A 17,267-nucleotide genomic window follows, 5' to 3' on the forward strand; every position below is an offset into this window, starting at 1 on the left:
GAGGATATTTTGGTACGGGTCTTTGTCCTGATTCCCGTTATCCAGGTTTCCGCGCTGCAACATTAGCACAGTCAGATTTCTGCATGAGGGAATTGGAGAAGAAGAATCAGGGAAGTGAAGTCTCTGTAGTAGGAGCTGTAGGTAGACCAGGTGGTGGGTCCCTTACTACAGGGTGCTACTCGCCGAAAGAGCTTTGACGCCTCTTCAGGGGTAGTAAGCGCTATTTAAATGCAAATACAATTACCACGGAAGGTGGAAGCCTCACCTGTGGCATTCAGAATTCCTCTGCTGCCATCACTAGGCCATTGCACATGTGCCACCAGACCTGTCTGAGGAAGAAGAGCCGATTTTAAAAGGCAAAAATGGCTTTAATTTAGCTTTCCACCTCCTGAAATTGTACTCGCTTCAATATACGTCAATGTCAAAAATATAGCCCCAATTATTATTTGTTTTTAAGTTCCCTCTTTTTGCTTTGCAAATTCTAGAGGTGACGAGGGGTTGAACCTGTTTGATAGATGGTACTGTAGGTTGTTGTATTATGGAAGCTGTGAGTAGCGAAGGAAGGTTAGATGCACACTATCCGAGCCTTCGGCCCTGCCACACTGACCGAATCGGATTGCCTCTCCGTACCAAATTCAAATTGGGCAATGCAAACTCTTTTGCCTGATCCTAAAATGGCGCCGTTTGCTCCAAAGGAAAAAAATGAAGACCATCAGTACCTGTCTTTGTAACGACGTTTCCTCATCACTAACAATCGCAGTCGATATTTAGGCGAACAGCGATGTAAAAAATATAGTGGAAACCCCCAACAATATACATTCCTTTTGGGCACGTGGATTATGTATGCACTTTGCTTATATTATAGTATATTTATTTATATAGCGGTATTTATTTTAATATAAAAAAAATCATTAAAGCTTTTGATTGGCATTGAACTAGATGAATTGTCCATACTTGTTTCCCGATTCCAGCTGGGATTGGTATGTAACTGAAGACATAACAAAAATTGGTTGTCAATAGCAGTGTTTCTTCTATGTCCATGGGCAGGTCATCATCACTCTTGTGCGCGTCTCCCCTTAAGCTCTCTTTCTATTCCTTTCCTTTGCGTGCGCGCCTCCCCGGCCGTGCGTGCGCACCCCATCCCTCTCCCCCCCCTTTGGCTGGCGCTGCCTGTGAACGCAGAAGGAATATGGCGGCGCCGGGGACCCGGAGGCGGCAGTGAGAAGGCCGAAGAGGGGCCTGGAGACGAAGCGAAGCTTAGACAAGACCGAGGGGCGGCGAGGGCATAAGGAGGCCCGGCAGCGGTAAGTGTGGGCAGGGTGTCTGGTTGGGGACATAGTGTGACTGAGAGGCATACCGGAGGGGTGCGGAACACTAGATAAGAGGCTAGTGTTCTTGGCCAGGCGAGTACAATGGAGGTGTATTGGAGTTAAGGTAGTTGGCTTTTCGTGGCAGGCGTGTATAGGAAGATGACAAGGCAACACACAGGGGTGCTTTTTATTGAGAGCCATATTGAAAAGTGGTAGGTTTGTTAAGAATGGAATTGGACTATAGAAAAAATGCGAGAAGCGGTGGGTGTTATGCTTTCCTTAAGAGATAGGGCGATTCCAGCCGAGGCATTTGGGAAAGGAGGGGGTAAGATAGAGACTGAGAGGGGCACTAAAAGGTGGCTAATGTTTTTAAGGTAAGGGCATTAGATGAGGTTAGTGCAGGGATGGAGCGTTTTGATGCATTGGAAAAAATCGGGTTAACGCATCAAATTCAGGAAAAGTAGCCACCCTGGGTAGAGTGCAAGTGGAGCGATGTATGGAACACCAGAAGGGAAGATGTATTAGGGAGACACTCAAAGTGTCGAGCGCCAACATTGGAGGTTGTACGTGCTCTGATTCTTGTTGAGGACTTCGAGTTTAAATCCCCCGCTTCACATCCTTATTCACACATTAATTTGATCAGTTATAAAGAGTATCTTTAACTGGTGATCTGACTGAAATCGGAAATGTAAACATATATCATTACCTCATTGACCACTGATATTCTCGGTTATGCGGCATGTCAAACTTAACTCTAAAGATGAAGCCACTAATAGTTAATTGTCGTCATATTTAACTATCTCCAGGGATAGACTAGTCAGTGGTTACTAGTTAAAACAAGTTTTTTATACTGTAATTTTTCTTCAGTTTAGTTTTGAACAAGGTCTCACTATTATGTTTAGCATTGACAAGAGAAGTCCGTAAATCATCGAGCGTGGAACATGTTATGAAAATAGTTACAAAACATATTTAATGCAGTCGCAATACAAGTTGTATCTGGTTTGTTTTCAGCCTTCTTTAAGTATGTTTAGGAGATGTTATTTATCGGAATATGTCTTTCTCTTATATATTTGTGAATATAAAGACTGAACCTCTTAAGAAACAGTTTTTTTTAAAACAATGCACCTTAGATTAACCGCGGTGCCTTTTTATCTTTTTATAGCTCATGAAAAGCTAGCGCTACAGTTAAATGGACAATCTGATGATGTGTCCACATTTGTCTTCCTTATTGTTTCCCGTGTGTGGCAAATATGCAATACTGTCAACATAAATCTTCTCTTCCCCCCCCCCCCCCCCCCCCCGAGATACCCGCGAGGTACTGACCCTTTTGGGTGTCCCAGTAAATTATTTGGTTTTTATCCCTTATATTTGTATATATTGTATTGATTTCTCAATACCGAGTCCCATATTATAACTCAGAATTGCTAGGGTTGTATGTCAGTGTTTGTGAAAGTTTATAATCGGGCAGTTCATATAACGGTTTAGGCGAAGTCAATTCTGACCATACCAAGTCATTGGAAAAACTGACATTGTGTATTCACTCTCAGTTCATGACTGCTGATGAAACATACCGTTCTCTACACAGAGGTCACTCGGGCTGCTCCTGTGAACACATTATACAGAGTTGCTCATGGGCTGTGTGACAACCAGTGTTTTACTCGCTTCCTAGAAAGAGCATTTTAGTTTGGTTTGTGGGTAACCAGTGACTGCCTGTAAGTTAAGTAAAAAAAAAAAGCACCCCTCCCACCCGATGACGGCTGATAGCAATCCAAACTAATTAAAATGAGTTGACATCCAACCAGTTGCCCTGTGATACCGTGCCATGTTTTGATGTGCATGTTATTCAATAACCTATTGGTACATATTTTAATCTGACTCCAGCATTCTTCTCCCAACTTTCCCCATTGTCTATGCCCCACATTCACACCTTTTAAAGGAAATAAACACCTGGCATGTTGTAACTATTCTTTGCAACTGTATCAAACTCTGTGTTCTGCATTAAATAGAAGCTATTGAGAGGGAGTTTTAAGCCCTCCCTTTCCTGGATGCCTTAATGACTTTTCAGAGTGGTCAGTTACTGGGTCAAGAAAGATATTATTCTTTGGACAGAGACACTGGAAAGAGGCTGGAAAGAACAAGACAGTGAGCAGTTTTGGAGCATGCAATGAAACAGCCAAGAGGGGGGAAAAAACTGGGACATTAATCTCTCAAATTTTGACGTAGAGGAGAAAAAGTTAATGGTGGGAGATAATATTAGGAGTTTTCTATAAAAGACATCGGACGGTTTGTTTCTGTTATCATGAAGGAGTTTTCCATCTGTTAGCAGCACTAGAGTTGAAAGTTTCTGAGCAAGAGAAAATGATAATGAAAAACATTCTAGTACCAGAGGTCTCTCATGCTGTCATTTTTCTTGGATCACCTGTGTGACTTCTGGAGTAAGTCGCTGCCGTGTAAAAGGTGTGATGGAACACAATTATTTAATTACGGCATCCTGGCTCTATAGCTAATGAGTAAAAGATATCTAAAAAAATAGATAGCCATATAATGAATAACTCTATCAAACATCCAACATTGTGCGCATGATTTCTTGCTCTTAACAATAACAATAATAACCTTTTTTCCAATGGAGCTTTATGCAAAGCTAAAGTCGACTTATGATTGCATGTCACAGACAATGATTGGGTTGTAGTTCAGATATATTAAGAATACCTTTTCGCCTTGAAGGCTCTAGGTAGAACTATAGTGCGCGTCGAAATGGCATAGATATTTACTTTTTAATTAATTATCTCAGTCTGTTTTCTGTGAAGTCTGAAGTCTCAAAATTAGAGTATGGTATGAAGATGTGGGTTAGCTTAGTGTTACTTGTAGGATTGTGTTTTTCATAAGGTTTTTTCTTTTTAAATCAAGGATTGTTCCGCAAAATGGGAATGTTTTTAACCCCTTCGGTGCTCATGACGGAACGGTTCCGTCATGAGCCACGGTTGAGCTGTGCTCATGACGGAACCGTTCCGTCATGACCACGCCCGCGCAAGATTCCGTCAGCACAGCGGCGGAATCTGCGCAGCGTGGAAGGGGTTAACTATACATGTATTTTTATAAACATTATGAAAAACAAAAAGATATTTCAATGTCAAAGAAAATGTTTGAAGGATACCCTGTGTTTTTGAAGGATTTTCTTTTGATACAGCAACTATCGATACATCCCATAAATCTTGCACAAAATGTGTTTGATGGCAAACACACAGCAACACTACTTTCGATCAACTCATTTCCAGGATTATAAACCACCAATAAATTACAGAGGGAAATCTCTGGTTATGTTGCTTGTTTGATCTAATGTCCCAGCCAAGAGCGGCCAGTCAAGGAAGGCCGAATGTCTTTTCGTGTCTGGATGAATTTAGTATCAGTTGCTCTTTTCTTTTTGTATGTGTTGGGTGCAAGGAACTTTTCGCACTCTTTATTTCTCCCCCCCCCCCCCCCCCCCCCCCCCGAAGGTTTTTGTTGAAAGACCTGACTGGATATTATTAGTTCTAGTTTTTAGGTATAATATTGCTGTCATTCAATTAATGTGCATGTATCCTCGAAGATCAAATTAAAGTGCTTCATTTACAAGTTGAGAAGAGGCTAGTGTTATTGAACACTGAGTGACTTATACAGAAAAAACATTTCTTCCTGAGATGAAGCTATCCATTTTGCAGCTTTATGACCGTTAGCATGGCAGGACGATTACCAGCTCAAGACCCATGTGCCAGGCTGTGAATGTCCTGATCAGCTGTGTCAAGGCTGAGAATAATTCTACCCATCATATTTTTGTCTCCCTAAGTGTGAAGCATTTACCCACAGGTGGATCTTGTGTTCACTGTGCCATAGGACTTAAGATGTATCTCACCGAAGTGGGCCAACAATCCAGAAACTGGTATGGGGTTGCTTGTGTTTCTGACTAGTGGGACCTCGCCTGGCCATTCCTTTGTTCTGTTCTTATTGGAACAGAACCAATTTGAATTTGCTTGTGACCCACCTCTGTCTGGAGTGGTAAACTGTGCAAAAAATGAACTTGTTTGAGGTCCAGAGTAATGACCTTTAAAGTGAAATTAGTTTAAGAGATTGCTACACCACTTTTTTGTTTTTGATTACATAGATGGGTGAGAAGCCAGACTTCGAGTGCCTTAACTGGTGTTTCGTAGCAGCATTGCAGTTCTGTGTAGTTTTTCCTTACCAGCGGAAGTTTGATACTGGTCAATAATATTCCTAGGTCAAAATTTTGATAGTGGGGGTGTTTTTAGCCAATTTGTAATATTTCTGGAAAACTCCTTGGTCTAAAGACTCTTGTATTAAAATTGACAAGAGAGACTAAAATATGTTAAGTTTGTCTTTCATGATATTAGGAGGTAAACAATCTAAACACTAGTTTGTCTACTTAAGTGTGTTGTTGTTGTGATAATCTAACTGTGCTCCTGGTGTCCTGGAGTTGAATTACCAGGTATTGTTTTGGGACATAATCATGTCAGAAATGTAGGGAGGAATTAGTCTAATCGCCAACAGCCATTGAGGTGATTTGTGCTCATTTAGAGGTAAGCATACCTCAAGGGAATTTGTTTGTTGGATGTCTAGTAAAACTTGTCTGGGATCTCAATAAGTGGAGAAACCCCCTTTTATAATGGAACGTATATCACTACGAATAGGGAAACTCTCCGCTCGTCATACAAGAGGGTTTCCTTGTAATATTGACACGCCACGATACACCTGCCTTGGTATCCTCCATGTTTTAAGTAAACAACAGACAAGGGAGTTATGTATCCCCACTTGGTCTCGTCCTTTTTCCTCTTTTCTTTGTATGACATTGGTATGTGGTGCACACGACTGTGGCACACTACGTTGCATTAAGCCAGTCTAATGCACGTCCTTTGTAACTGTATCCTTTTTTGTTTCTGTGTCCTAGGTTATGTTCAGGAGCAGTACAATTGGCCCGCCCTGACATATATTGTGGGTATTTATGTTTCAATTTTATATTCACGCACACACTCATGTGCATTTCACTACCTTTTGCACTTCTTTGGTCCTGATGAAGCGCCAACGACTTGAATAGCGACAGAGGCGCGAAACATGTTGACCGTTTTTAATGACACCGAGGTACAATGTGTCCTTGGGGACCATACTCTAAATTAGAGTTTTTTATTTTTGGCAGGAGGGTTACTACATCAATATAACCCCCAGCCATTTTTAATTCACTTCACACACATTCTAGCGACCCTCATTTAAAACACACACCCTCATACACCATCCGGCATGCCTCAAAAGATCTCCGAGAAAGTGACCCTTCGGGGGGCCCGTTGGGAATTGCAGCGCCGGCCTGACGAGGAGCATAGCCCGATGATGAAGCATGACACCCCTCGGGGTGTGTGAGGGCATCAAGAGGCAAGACATGTGCTTTCCCCCTTGTGGTGGGTCTGTTTAACCTGGGACTCCCATCTTTTCTTTTTTGTCTTCTGTATAAGACATATGGGTCAATCTCTGGACCCTATCTTTGGAACAGTGCCCAACCTTTTTTGTGGGATAAGAATCCACCATGGTAGAGTGAATGGTTAATTTATGCTCTGTTTGGGATTTTTTTTTTTTGGTTAGCATTAAGAGAATTGGTCCAAAGCCACTTCTTTTCGCTATGGTTCCTCAGCCACGGTTCAGCGTCTTTGTTTCTGTTTCCATAGTTTGCCTTCAGATGTTATTTGGCCTGCCTTTCTTCCATTTGTCTTGTGAGCTGTTCTTGTGATGGGGTCTCGTTTTCTTCTGATGGTGTGTCGTATCCATCTTTTTTGATAATGATGGTGTACATTCGCTCCTGCTTGTATCTTGTGAGCAGAACCTGGGTGGTGAGGGTTCACGGTCGGAGAATACACCATATTTTTTTGGGGGTTGGGCACAAGGCTAACAACTGTGTCCAAGATAAAGCATTTGTTAAGGAAACATCAGCCAAGTGGTCAGATTAGTTCACTACAGTAAGATGGAAGTTTATCATATTGGTAGGATCTGGAAAGTTGAGGTCAATAATTCTCCCTTTGTGTGTAAGTTGGGCAGAGTTAGAGAAGGTTGTGTTAAAGTGCAAAGTTTTCACAAGTGATGTAATATTTCTTCTTGAGATCGCTTCCTCCCCCCAATCACAATTAAAATCTCAGAGTAATATGTTGACAACAATTGTGTAGGTCTGACACATTCTGAGAACTAGTTTCACAAAATTAACCTTGAGTGTCCAAAAATCAATTATCTCATAACCCTGAAATTAAGTCAAAGAAGCCAAAGGGAAATGTCGCTGCAACTCCTCTCTTCACTCCAGATCCTATCATGTAGCCCAGATAGGGGACGAGGAAACTAAAAATTCAGTAAGCTAAAAAGGCATACTTTTTGCAAAGGATTTCATTGGCGCAGAACTTGTATGAAGGCATTTTTTTGGTTGTTGATGAATTAGTCACCTAGCTCAACTCCCCTTACTATCCAACCTAATAAGAGTCTAATTGAGTCTCTTTTCCTATTTTCAAGAGACTACCCAAATTAGAGATGTTTTTCAGTGCACATGAGACTCCCCTGCCACTAAAATAGGGAGGACTGAATGCCTAGCCCATAGATGCATTTCTTTACCTTCAAACCCATTACCAAGGCACAACTATTTAATATCTCTCAAATTAGACCATCGGGCTCTCCTTATGACATTTGCCCTTAACAGATTGTAAAACAACTGCCGTTATGTTTTTTATTTAGCACGAACACGACCTGAAGGTCTCGGAGCGCTTTACATGAGCACCAGTTGTGTTACGGATGGACACATTCATTTTTGTTAGGCTGGGTGAGATTAAGTGATTTGCCCAAAATCACAGGATGTTGAGTGTCCCTGCTGAGATTCGAACCCGTTTCCCCAGCTTGGAGGTCGACTGATCTAGCCATTAGGCCACATCCTCTCCTTATTTGATCTTCTGGAGATTTTTAGCAGCTCTCCTGTTTAGGGCATGGCCCTCTTTGAATGGAAACAGTCATCAAATCTTTGCCAAATAAATATTCACTCAGCCTAGAATACCCTAGCATTTTTCAGCCAATTTTGCTGCTTCCTTATCTAGGTTAGCTGCTAGAAAAACGTGTATTTACGCAACTTCAGAACTGTGCTGAATACCACCAGGTGTTTACATTCCTTTCAGGCAGGTTTTAGACCAGGTCATAGTACTGAATCTGTAGTTTTAGATTATCTGTGTAGACTGGTGGGCTGCGGTGGTGCCTTTAAAGTTAGGTTTTTTGGTTACTGGCCTGAAATTGATATAGCCTTTCCTATCAGACAGGACCAAGTCCTTCATTGTAACCCCTTTTTCTCCACAACTAAGGATGTAGATGTGTGGTTTATTACAGGGATCCACTATTAATAAATCTTCATATGCACTCCCTGGCTAACTTACTGTATCAGCTGGAGGCACAATTCTGAATCTGTGCAGATGGTACTCAGATGCTTTTCACCATCTCATCTACCCCATCTAAGCCCCTTTAAACCACGACCAAAGCAAGACACTTAATTGATTTGGGGTTATTCTATGAATGTACACCAACCTTTTAAAATTGAACCAATAAAAAAGGAAGTACTCTTAACACCCGCTTATACGTTCCTTTGGAATCAATTCTGCGGGCCCTCTCTGTCTAGTATTGAACTGCTAATGTAGGCAGTAAATGTTTTTCTCATCTGAAGACCTTGAGAAAAAAATGCTTCCTTTCTAGGCTGGACTGGAGTAAGGTAGTGCCCTCTACCTGCTTCACTAAAGATTCCTCCATAGGTGCAACCGGTCACCCCCAGTCTGATAGAAGGGTGTTCAAGACGCCAGCACATCATCCCTATTTTGTAATCTCCGGATTGGCTGTCTATCCTAAACAAAGTACCATTCAAATTCGTAACAATCCATCACAGATCTAGTTATCCAAATTTCCCAGGCATCTTGCCCTCCAAATTCTCATGGTATTGTCTTGAATAATCTCAAATTTACAGACCCATTAAGTCTCCCTGTTGCTTGCCTTTAATAAAAATAAATATATCTCCTGTTCCTGAGGGAGTGAACAGCGTTGCTGCAGTAAATTGTTGTGGGATTGGAATCTGTGGTGTGCGATTCTTTTTGGGGCTTTTATTGCTTGACTCCGGCTTTATTGACAGTGTGTGTACATATATATATCATAATACGAGTGTCATACAAGACCGTTAGTGCCTAGAAATAACTTGTATAGCACATCCTCGTCTTGCACTTGCTGCTTTTAAAGTTTGTTTTCTCTCCATAAATGTACTTTCTTTGTCTACTGCGATTCATTTGTATGCCCTTCCAGTAAGATAAGGGTGGGGCCCTAGGCTTTGAGACAAACTAGTTGGACTAGGAATGCAGATCAAGTCTTAATATGTTAAAAAATGTAACTTTGAACGTAAAATTACAGAATTTTATCTTGGCTGCTTCTTTCTCTACCTGTATTACTCAATCTGATCATTTCAAAGGATGTATTAATGATCGTCTATCTTGAGTGGAAGTGGTATGCTCTATGAACATTACTCTTATGCATACTACCTTTCATACCACAATATACCATATTTTTTAAAAATTAAACAAATATATATTTATTTTTCTCAAATTTCTATATTTGTTATGGTGATACTTCCTCTCAAACATGTAGTTGTTTTTCTAGGTTGTAGATAGAAACCTGAAGTTGTGAGCTGCGTAGTTCAATTTCTAAATCCTTCATCGTTTTATTCACCAGTATATATGGCAAGTGTAGTTTACAATGTTCCATTGACTCTGTTTTACAAATAAAGTGTGGCAACAACTCAACCCCTTAAAAGGAGTTGTCTTGTAAACTATGCATGCACAGTGCATGAAGATTGATGGTATATCTTAAGTGCTGAATAAACACATGGTCCCCTTAACGTGATCTTTAAAAGGATAGTAATCTTTGAGTGTTTCTTGATGATAATGTAGGCACTGCCTTGTGTACAAGTTGTGGCATAAAATACTGGTGCAAGCCCCACCTTGCTGATTGACACTGGTGCATGCCAGTTTCATGTTTTTGTTACTAAATAAGGCTATGCATTATTTTGACTAGGTTCTCCGAGTTGGGAGCTGCTCTTTAGCTTTATGTATTGCCCTGTTTGGTGTTAACTCTTAGATCTTTTGAACACATGGCCTCCAGTGATGTTGAGCTGATATTCCAATGAAGATTACCTTCACGTCTGCTTGCTTTTTCAGTTGCATCTATCTGTCTTGCAGTGGAGTCACCTTCCACTAGTCAGTCATCTTAAGTTTATTTCTGTTCAGTGAACCATAAAAGTGCACAGTACAAAGACCTATTAAAACATAAAAAGTCATAAATCACTTTCCATTGACAGTGTAAAATGTTAAAGAAAACTCCAGTCACGATTCATCAATTAACAATATGCTACACCAAAAACAAAGAACAGAACAAGGGGGACAAAAACCTCAACAAGAGCAACCACGAAAAGGTGCCCCTAAGGGGTCCGCTATGTCACCCAGACTTTCTATATTGTTTTCTAATTGCTCAACCACACCCTGTAATGGCTAGAATAAAGTTATGCTCTTTCGATATTATGCAGTACAAAATCATTTTTTACACGGGGAAACTTAAGTCATACCTCCCATCGATTCCAATCATCATATCCATGTTTTCATCAAATCTTCCAACAGTTTGGGTTCTCATAACCATGATTTAAACCCAGCATTCAAGCAATTCATATACACACCAATATAAAAGGAAAATGCAACCCTAAGAAGGTTGTTTAAAACAGTCCTAATTGTAGACCTTATTCAAACATTGTACAACAATGGATTAGATCCTCATTGCCCAACAATGGATTAGATCCTCATTGCCCTAACAATCCTTGCTTCATGGAAAAAGATTCAGCAGATGGGGACCTAATGTGCTAACAAATGAGAAATTCAGCTGGAAGGCCGTTGGGCCCAGGGGTCTTCCCGGATTTAAGCTTCGCGATGGCATCCTGGGCCTCTTAGAGGTCTAAGTTTCCCTCTAGATCCAGTTGGTCCATAGCAGAGAACCATGGTAGTCAGTGGTAAAAAATTTCCGAATGTGATCAGCTCCCAGGAGTGGATGTACATCATGAACGCTGCATTATGGCGAGCAAATTCCCCACTGTTTGGGCCATGTTCACTTTTTGATAGTGAATTCTATTACGTGTCGATATGTGTGTTTCATGTTAAAACTGGGAGATTGTTCTATAAGCTGTGTAGTTGTTGACTCCATACAATCCAGGCAAGACTAGAAAAAACAAATTTTTTTTTTGAGCTGGAAATTCCCTTTTGTCATTGGTAGCCTTTGCAAAGGTTTTCTGTCCAGCGTAAAGGCTGGCTGGTTGAAGTCTGAATTTTTCTTCTATGTTACTTTCTTTGTTGTGTAATTACTGTCTCCTTCAATACAAAGCATTTCTTTCCCAATAACTTTCAATAATATAGCATTTATCATTAACTATTACTGTAACTGGGAGCGACTCTTTAGGCAGGCCCTTTAATGGCTGTCTGCTCCAGTGATTATTCTTCATCTCGCAGGTGTAAGTGTTTATTTACTGCTTACGTGCTGCTGGGGCATGGAAATTGGGCACAGTAGTATCACTTACTAATTGTATTTCTATGCTGGTAATCTGTAATCTCTCCCCTTTCATTGCTCTTGGGCATCCTCCCAGACAACAGGCTCAGGACCTTTTCATATCTATGAATGGCAGCAACTTGTATGTTTTGCAGCTATTTTTATTACTACTGTTTTCGCTGGCTACTGAATTTGGCAGTTTTCCTGTCCATAGCCCATCCCTTTCTCGAGACATTAATTTTTTTAATATATATAATTCATTTGTATTTCATTCATTTACCTTCCTTCAGTTATTTACCTTTCTTCTCTTGCAGCATAGTCAATGAACTGAGATTTGTGTGCACTGTTTTCCTAATAGTTCCTGTCCCATTATGATGGCACTAGTGGTAGGTTTCTTGTGCCTCTGTGTAATCGGAGGTAGAGTGCAGGATTTCACATTTTGTGTCCTTTTCACTGCGCTGGCAGACGCTAGTGCAAAGCTGTCTGCATCTACTATTTTCCTAACCTATTGCTAAGTAACTTTTAGTCGCACTATATCCAATTTTTCATCACTTTTCTACGATATTTCAATTGTGTTCTGCAGTCTAATAAAAAGCAATTAATTAATGGAAGGAGGCACATTAGAGTTCTAACAAGCATGGCATTAAGTCCTCATTGTACTTGCAATTTGTATGGCTGTATGCTACTGAGGCTTTCTAAGCACTGTTGGTGGATGGATAGCATGCAGCCCCAAAGTTCGGATGGTGTAGTATTATGTTGTATGGTTGCTTTATGTTGTGCTTTCTGTACCCCTTCTGAGACCTAAAGTACTTTTCTACGTGGTCTGGTTGCATTCTTTATATAGCGCTTCACACCACTAATGAGGTGGTAAAGCACTCCGATTTAATCTACTTCAAATCTTCCCTTTGGAGTATATGGCGCAAAAGGTGGTTGTTTATAGATTATCCTTTATTGGATATGCTGAGTGCAGTGCATGAGTTTTGATGCCATGTTGAGGTGCACATCGCATCAAGTGACTATTAACGTAAGCATAGGAAATGTGAGATTTGACACTGGTGTGCACCCAGTTGCTTGCTTTATTCTGAATGGGCAATATCATTAATTTGATATCGCCGTTAATGTGCATTAGAAGTATTAAATTGAGTCTTGCCCAACAGTAAGAAGAAAAAGACCAAGAAATGTCATTGTGTAGTATCTTTATAAATTTTTTTTTAAGTTTATAATTTTTAAAATGCCACAATTTTACCGGAAATGCACCACAACTTGATGTCATGCTTTTTATATTTACATAACTATACACTGTTTTCTGCGTTTATAATGATAACCTGAGTATCGGAGGATTTTGCTAGGTGTTACTAGACCGTCAGGAAACACAGGCATATTTATGCCTTACGTTGACCGCCCCTAATGAAAAAAGATAATCACTTGAAATGAAGGTGAGTGAGACAGCCAGGTTGAAATCTCTTTGAAATGCCTTGTGTCATGCTGGAGTACCCAAAATAGTGCAGAATTTTATATATTTTGTTTTTCATCAGACTTTTGTCAATGCTGTGCATTTTGGACTCTTCATCAGAGAGACTCTAGTCAAGAAGTCTTCATCAGGATTAATGTTCTCCTCAATCAGTGATTGTGTAAATACATAAAACTCTTATGTTAGAGCTTCTGTTGCTGTTATTCCTTATACTGATTTATCTGAAAATATTCTTTAAGATCCCATCTGTATACTGCTTCTGACCGTGAACATATTCTTTACGCATCCCATTCTCATTGGTTCTTGATGGATGAACCAGGTTTTTATATGTATCTTCCCAAGAGTGACAGGTTAGTGGTCCATTTGGAGGTATGGGTAAATCACCAAGGAGTACTATTGCCCTTGGATGCACTGTAGTGAATTAAAACCACCATGGAGCTTGCATAAGAGCAACTGGATAATAACCCACTTCAGGTACTTTTAAACCTCAGTGAAGTAATAAACAAGCGTTGGCAAAGCAAAAACATAGAGGGGCTTGGAGACAAGCCCATTGCTCATTATTGGTTGACTTTGCTTGTCGATCTTGTTTGCTGCTTCTTATTAGTGTCTCAGGTTGTCAATCTTGTTTGTCCTTCCTATGCAGCGACCATCAGTATGGGGCCAGGCTGGTGTTTACTTGACAACAATTAAGACCTCTGTCTTCATCATTGAGTTTTAGACAATTCCAGTGCATCTAGTTCGCTACTTATTTATATAGTTTTATAAAGCACGAACATGACATGCAAGGGATTTGGAGCACTTTACCAGTGATACGAAATAAGTCACAGTAAGAAACACGAGAATGGCAACAAAATGCGTAAAGTAGCAAATTGAAAGTAACCTCCATAGGATATTTCAATAGGTCAAATATACATGACTCAGCAGACGAGTAATAGACATGGGGAAGATCAATAGTCAAAATAGTGCACCTAGCGTAGAAATTAATCATAAGTAGAGATTTCACTTTTTTTGCAGCACGCAGTAGAAGGGATCAGTCTGAGTCAACTTTTACTTGAAGCATCTTCGGTTTGGGGTATCAAGACCACTGTTTGAGTGTTGTCTGTATGTGAAATCAAACTCAGTCCATGAGATCTCATGGTCTTGGCTAGAGGGGCTATGTGTGTATATATGCATGTGTGTGTGTGTGTGTGTGTGTGTGTATATATATATATATATATATATATATATATATATATATATATATATATATATATATATTAAAAACCGCATAGCTGAGCAATGATCATTGTGGTACACCGCTTCTGCTGGGAAAGGGGGCTAACTTACACAGGAGGTATACACTTGGGACTCCATTTTCTAAGAATGGTTTAAGCAAGTCAACAACCCTGTGCTCAAAGCTGTATTCTTTAATTCTTTCGAGGAGTAAGACATAAAAGACCATGTCAAAAGTCGCAGGGAGATCCAGCAAGCCCAATGCTACAGCACCACCCTGGTCTAGAGCTTGCTGTACCTCCCAGTAGTGCCGACATAGTACTATGATGTGGTTTGAAGCCTGTGTAGGGTTCAATAGAAGACTGTCTTGTAAATATTTAGATGTTTGCATATTAACAGCTTTGCTTTCCTTAACAAATCTGTGGCAGTAGTGAGAAAGGACTATAATTTGATAGAAAAGATGGATCTTCATTGGGATTTTTCAAACTAGGTTTAATAATTGCTTTTGTGCAGTGATTGCTGCCTTAAACCTCAAGCTGAGCTTTTTCTGGAGGATCAGAGGCATACTTCCAGACATGTTTGACTGCCAAGGCCCTTATTATGTACCACTTTGGGGCAATGCCCTGATCAGTGGCCTCCCAGAACAGAACCCAGGGCCTCGGACAGCTTCCTGCACTTGGTAATCTTGGGATTACAAATCAAAATAAATTCAGTAACATCACCACCACTTTAAAGCCTCTCAATTGACTCCTTATGTTGGTCTACATTAAACTCCAAGCCCAAATTAATCCGTGACCGGGGCTAGACTCTATTCCTAACAAGACACGGAATTGAATGTTTAATTGGTCAAAGAAAGGCTCTGCGTAGGACAGTCATTCCTTTCGCACATCTTTCCTTAATCAGTAGTACTTGCCTCAAATTTTATTTTGAGGGGAGTGGTAATGTCTACCTGCATCTTGCAAAGTAATTGAAACAAAAATGTTGGATTTATGAAAGACTAGGGATGTGAAATTGAAGAGCTGATAAAGTATTTACCTGTTTGTTCGATTTGTTTGGGTTTCTTTTTTGTACATTTTTTATATGGGGACACTTAAGTACATAGGTCTCTAGCCAGTACAGGTGGTGGTCGCCACTGTGCAGGTACAGTTAGGTTACACTGTTCATAGGAAGAGTTTTTGTTTATTTGATTGTTTGTTTTGCTAATAACTTTGGTACTGTTTGACGAATCTTCATGAAACTTTCCCCCAAAAAATGCAAAGAAGGAAAATACTCAATAGACTACATTTGGTAGAAAGCTAGATCTTACCCCAGAAAATGCTTTGTAGTTCTGACCCAAGACAGCACATGCGCTGTCGCTTGCAATCTATTTTTGACAAAAATGAAAAAAATGGGGAGCGGGGTGCATTTAAGACTGCCCACTACTTACTGTTCATTGGCTTCATCGTCAACCTTATTTTCTCCCTTTTCTTTAGTGAGCGCGTGTCGGAACCTGTTGCTTCACTTTGCTTCAATGTGTTTTTGTATTCTTGAGCTCAATGTGTTTTTGTATTCTTGAGCATAGACCAAGTACTGGTTGATTCAATGATATTCTCCTTGCTGCCTGCATGGGGATTGTGGTAAAAAAAATTTGGTTTATGGTTGCTAGGCAATTTACCATCAGAGCTTAAGCTTGTGCTTCCTGGTATTTCCAAGAGCTGAACGCAAACAAGTAGCAATTCTGAAACTTTGTGGCATGTGACCAATTTCCGAAACATACATTTTTGCTGCATGTCGCTTATATTGATGAAGCTGTAAACCTACTACTTTCGTTTTAAGACTGTTGTCATATAGTATGTGTTTTTCTCAATTAACATTTGCCACTCTGCCACATTAAGATATTTGTTGGTTACCTCTTTATAATTTAGAAGATCTTCTACTGCTCATCATGAGTGTTAATTTCGAAAGGTTTGATTTTTCCTTTACCTCTACCCAACCATAAATCTTGTAATCAGTCTTACCTCCTTTTACCCACACCCAGGAACTCAATCCACCCATACCCCCTTTACCTCTACGCCCCATGGAGCTCTTAAGTCACTATCATCTCCCGTCACCTCTACTCACCCCGCAGCCCTCAAATCACCCTCACTAGCCTTTACCTATACTCAACCCTAAAATACTTTTTAGGGTATTGAAAAAAAAAAATGGTAGTTCAAAAAAACAATTAAAACCATGCTTTTACGGTAAAGGTCCTCCATGGTAAAGGCTGCTTCCTCTCAAACAGGACAACTCCCCGCCTCTTCCTTAAACATGTTCCTGTCTTTATCCTGCGTCCCTAAATGTTTTGGGGGCACTGTTTTTCTATGCCCTTCAGTAGTTTGGTGGGCACATACACCTCTTTGACAGTTTGCCCCCTCCCTTGCCCCATCTTCCCCTCACACCATATCCTTTAGGTCTCACCTGAGAGCAAATGCTCTGTTGCTTGCAGGACATTTTGTTGAATTACAAGTGAATTGGACCTATTGCTCAACATTGGCTGGCTTCATTGTCCCTCAGTTTCTTGCTTCTTTTGGTCATCGAGTGCACTTCCTTTTCGGGTGTGTGTCTACCCTGGAGCATGGCCCGTGTACTGCTTCACTTGCACAGTGCCCTTCCACTGCTTGCTGCTTTCAGACATACAG

General features: G+C 40.4%; 1 protein-coding gene across 1 annotated transcript in view; it reads left to right on the forward strand.

Moving 5' to 3' along the window:
• Positions 1 to 1,062: 1,062 nt before the first annotated feature.
• FBXO42 (F-box protein 42) overlaps positions 1,063 to 17,267 on the forward strand; it is a 183,150-nt gene continuing 166,945 nt past the window's right edge. The window contains exon 1 of the mRNA XM_085608595.1: positions 1,063 to 1,304. The gene's annotated coding sequence lies outside the window, so the exon portion shown is untranslated. The remainder of the gene's footprint in view (positions 1,305 to 17,267) is intronic.

Source organism: Triturus cristatus, chromosome 1_2 (genome assembly GCF_964204655.1).
Source record: "Triturus cristatus chromosome 1_2, aTriCri1.1, whole genome shotgun sequence".
Classification (NCBI taxonomy): Eukaryota; Metazoa; Chordata; class Amphibia; order Caudata; family Salamandridae; genus Triturus; species Triturus cristatus.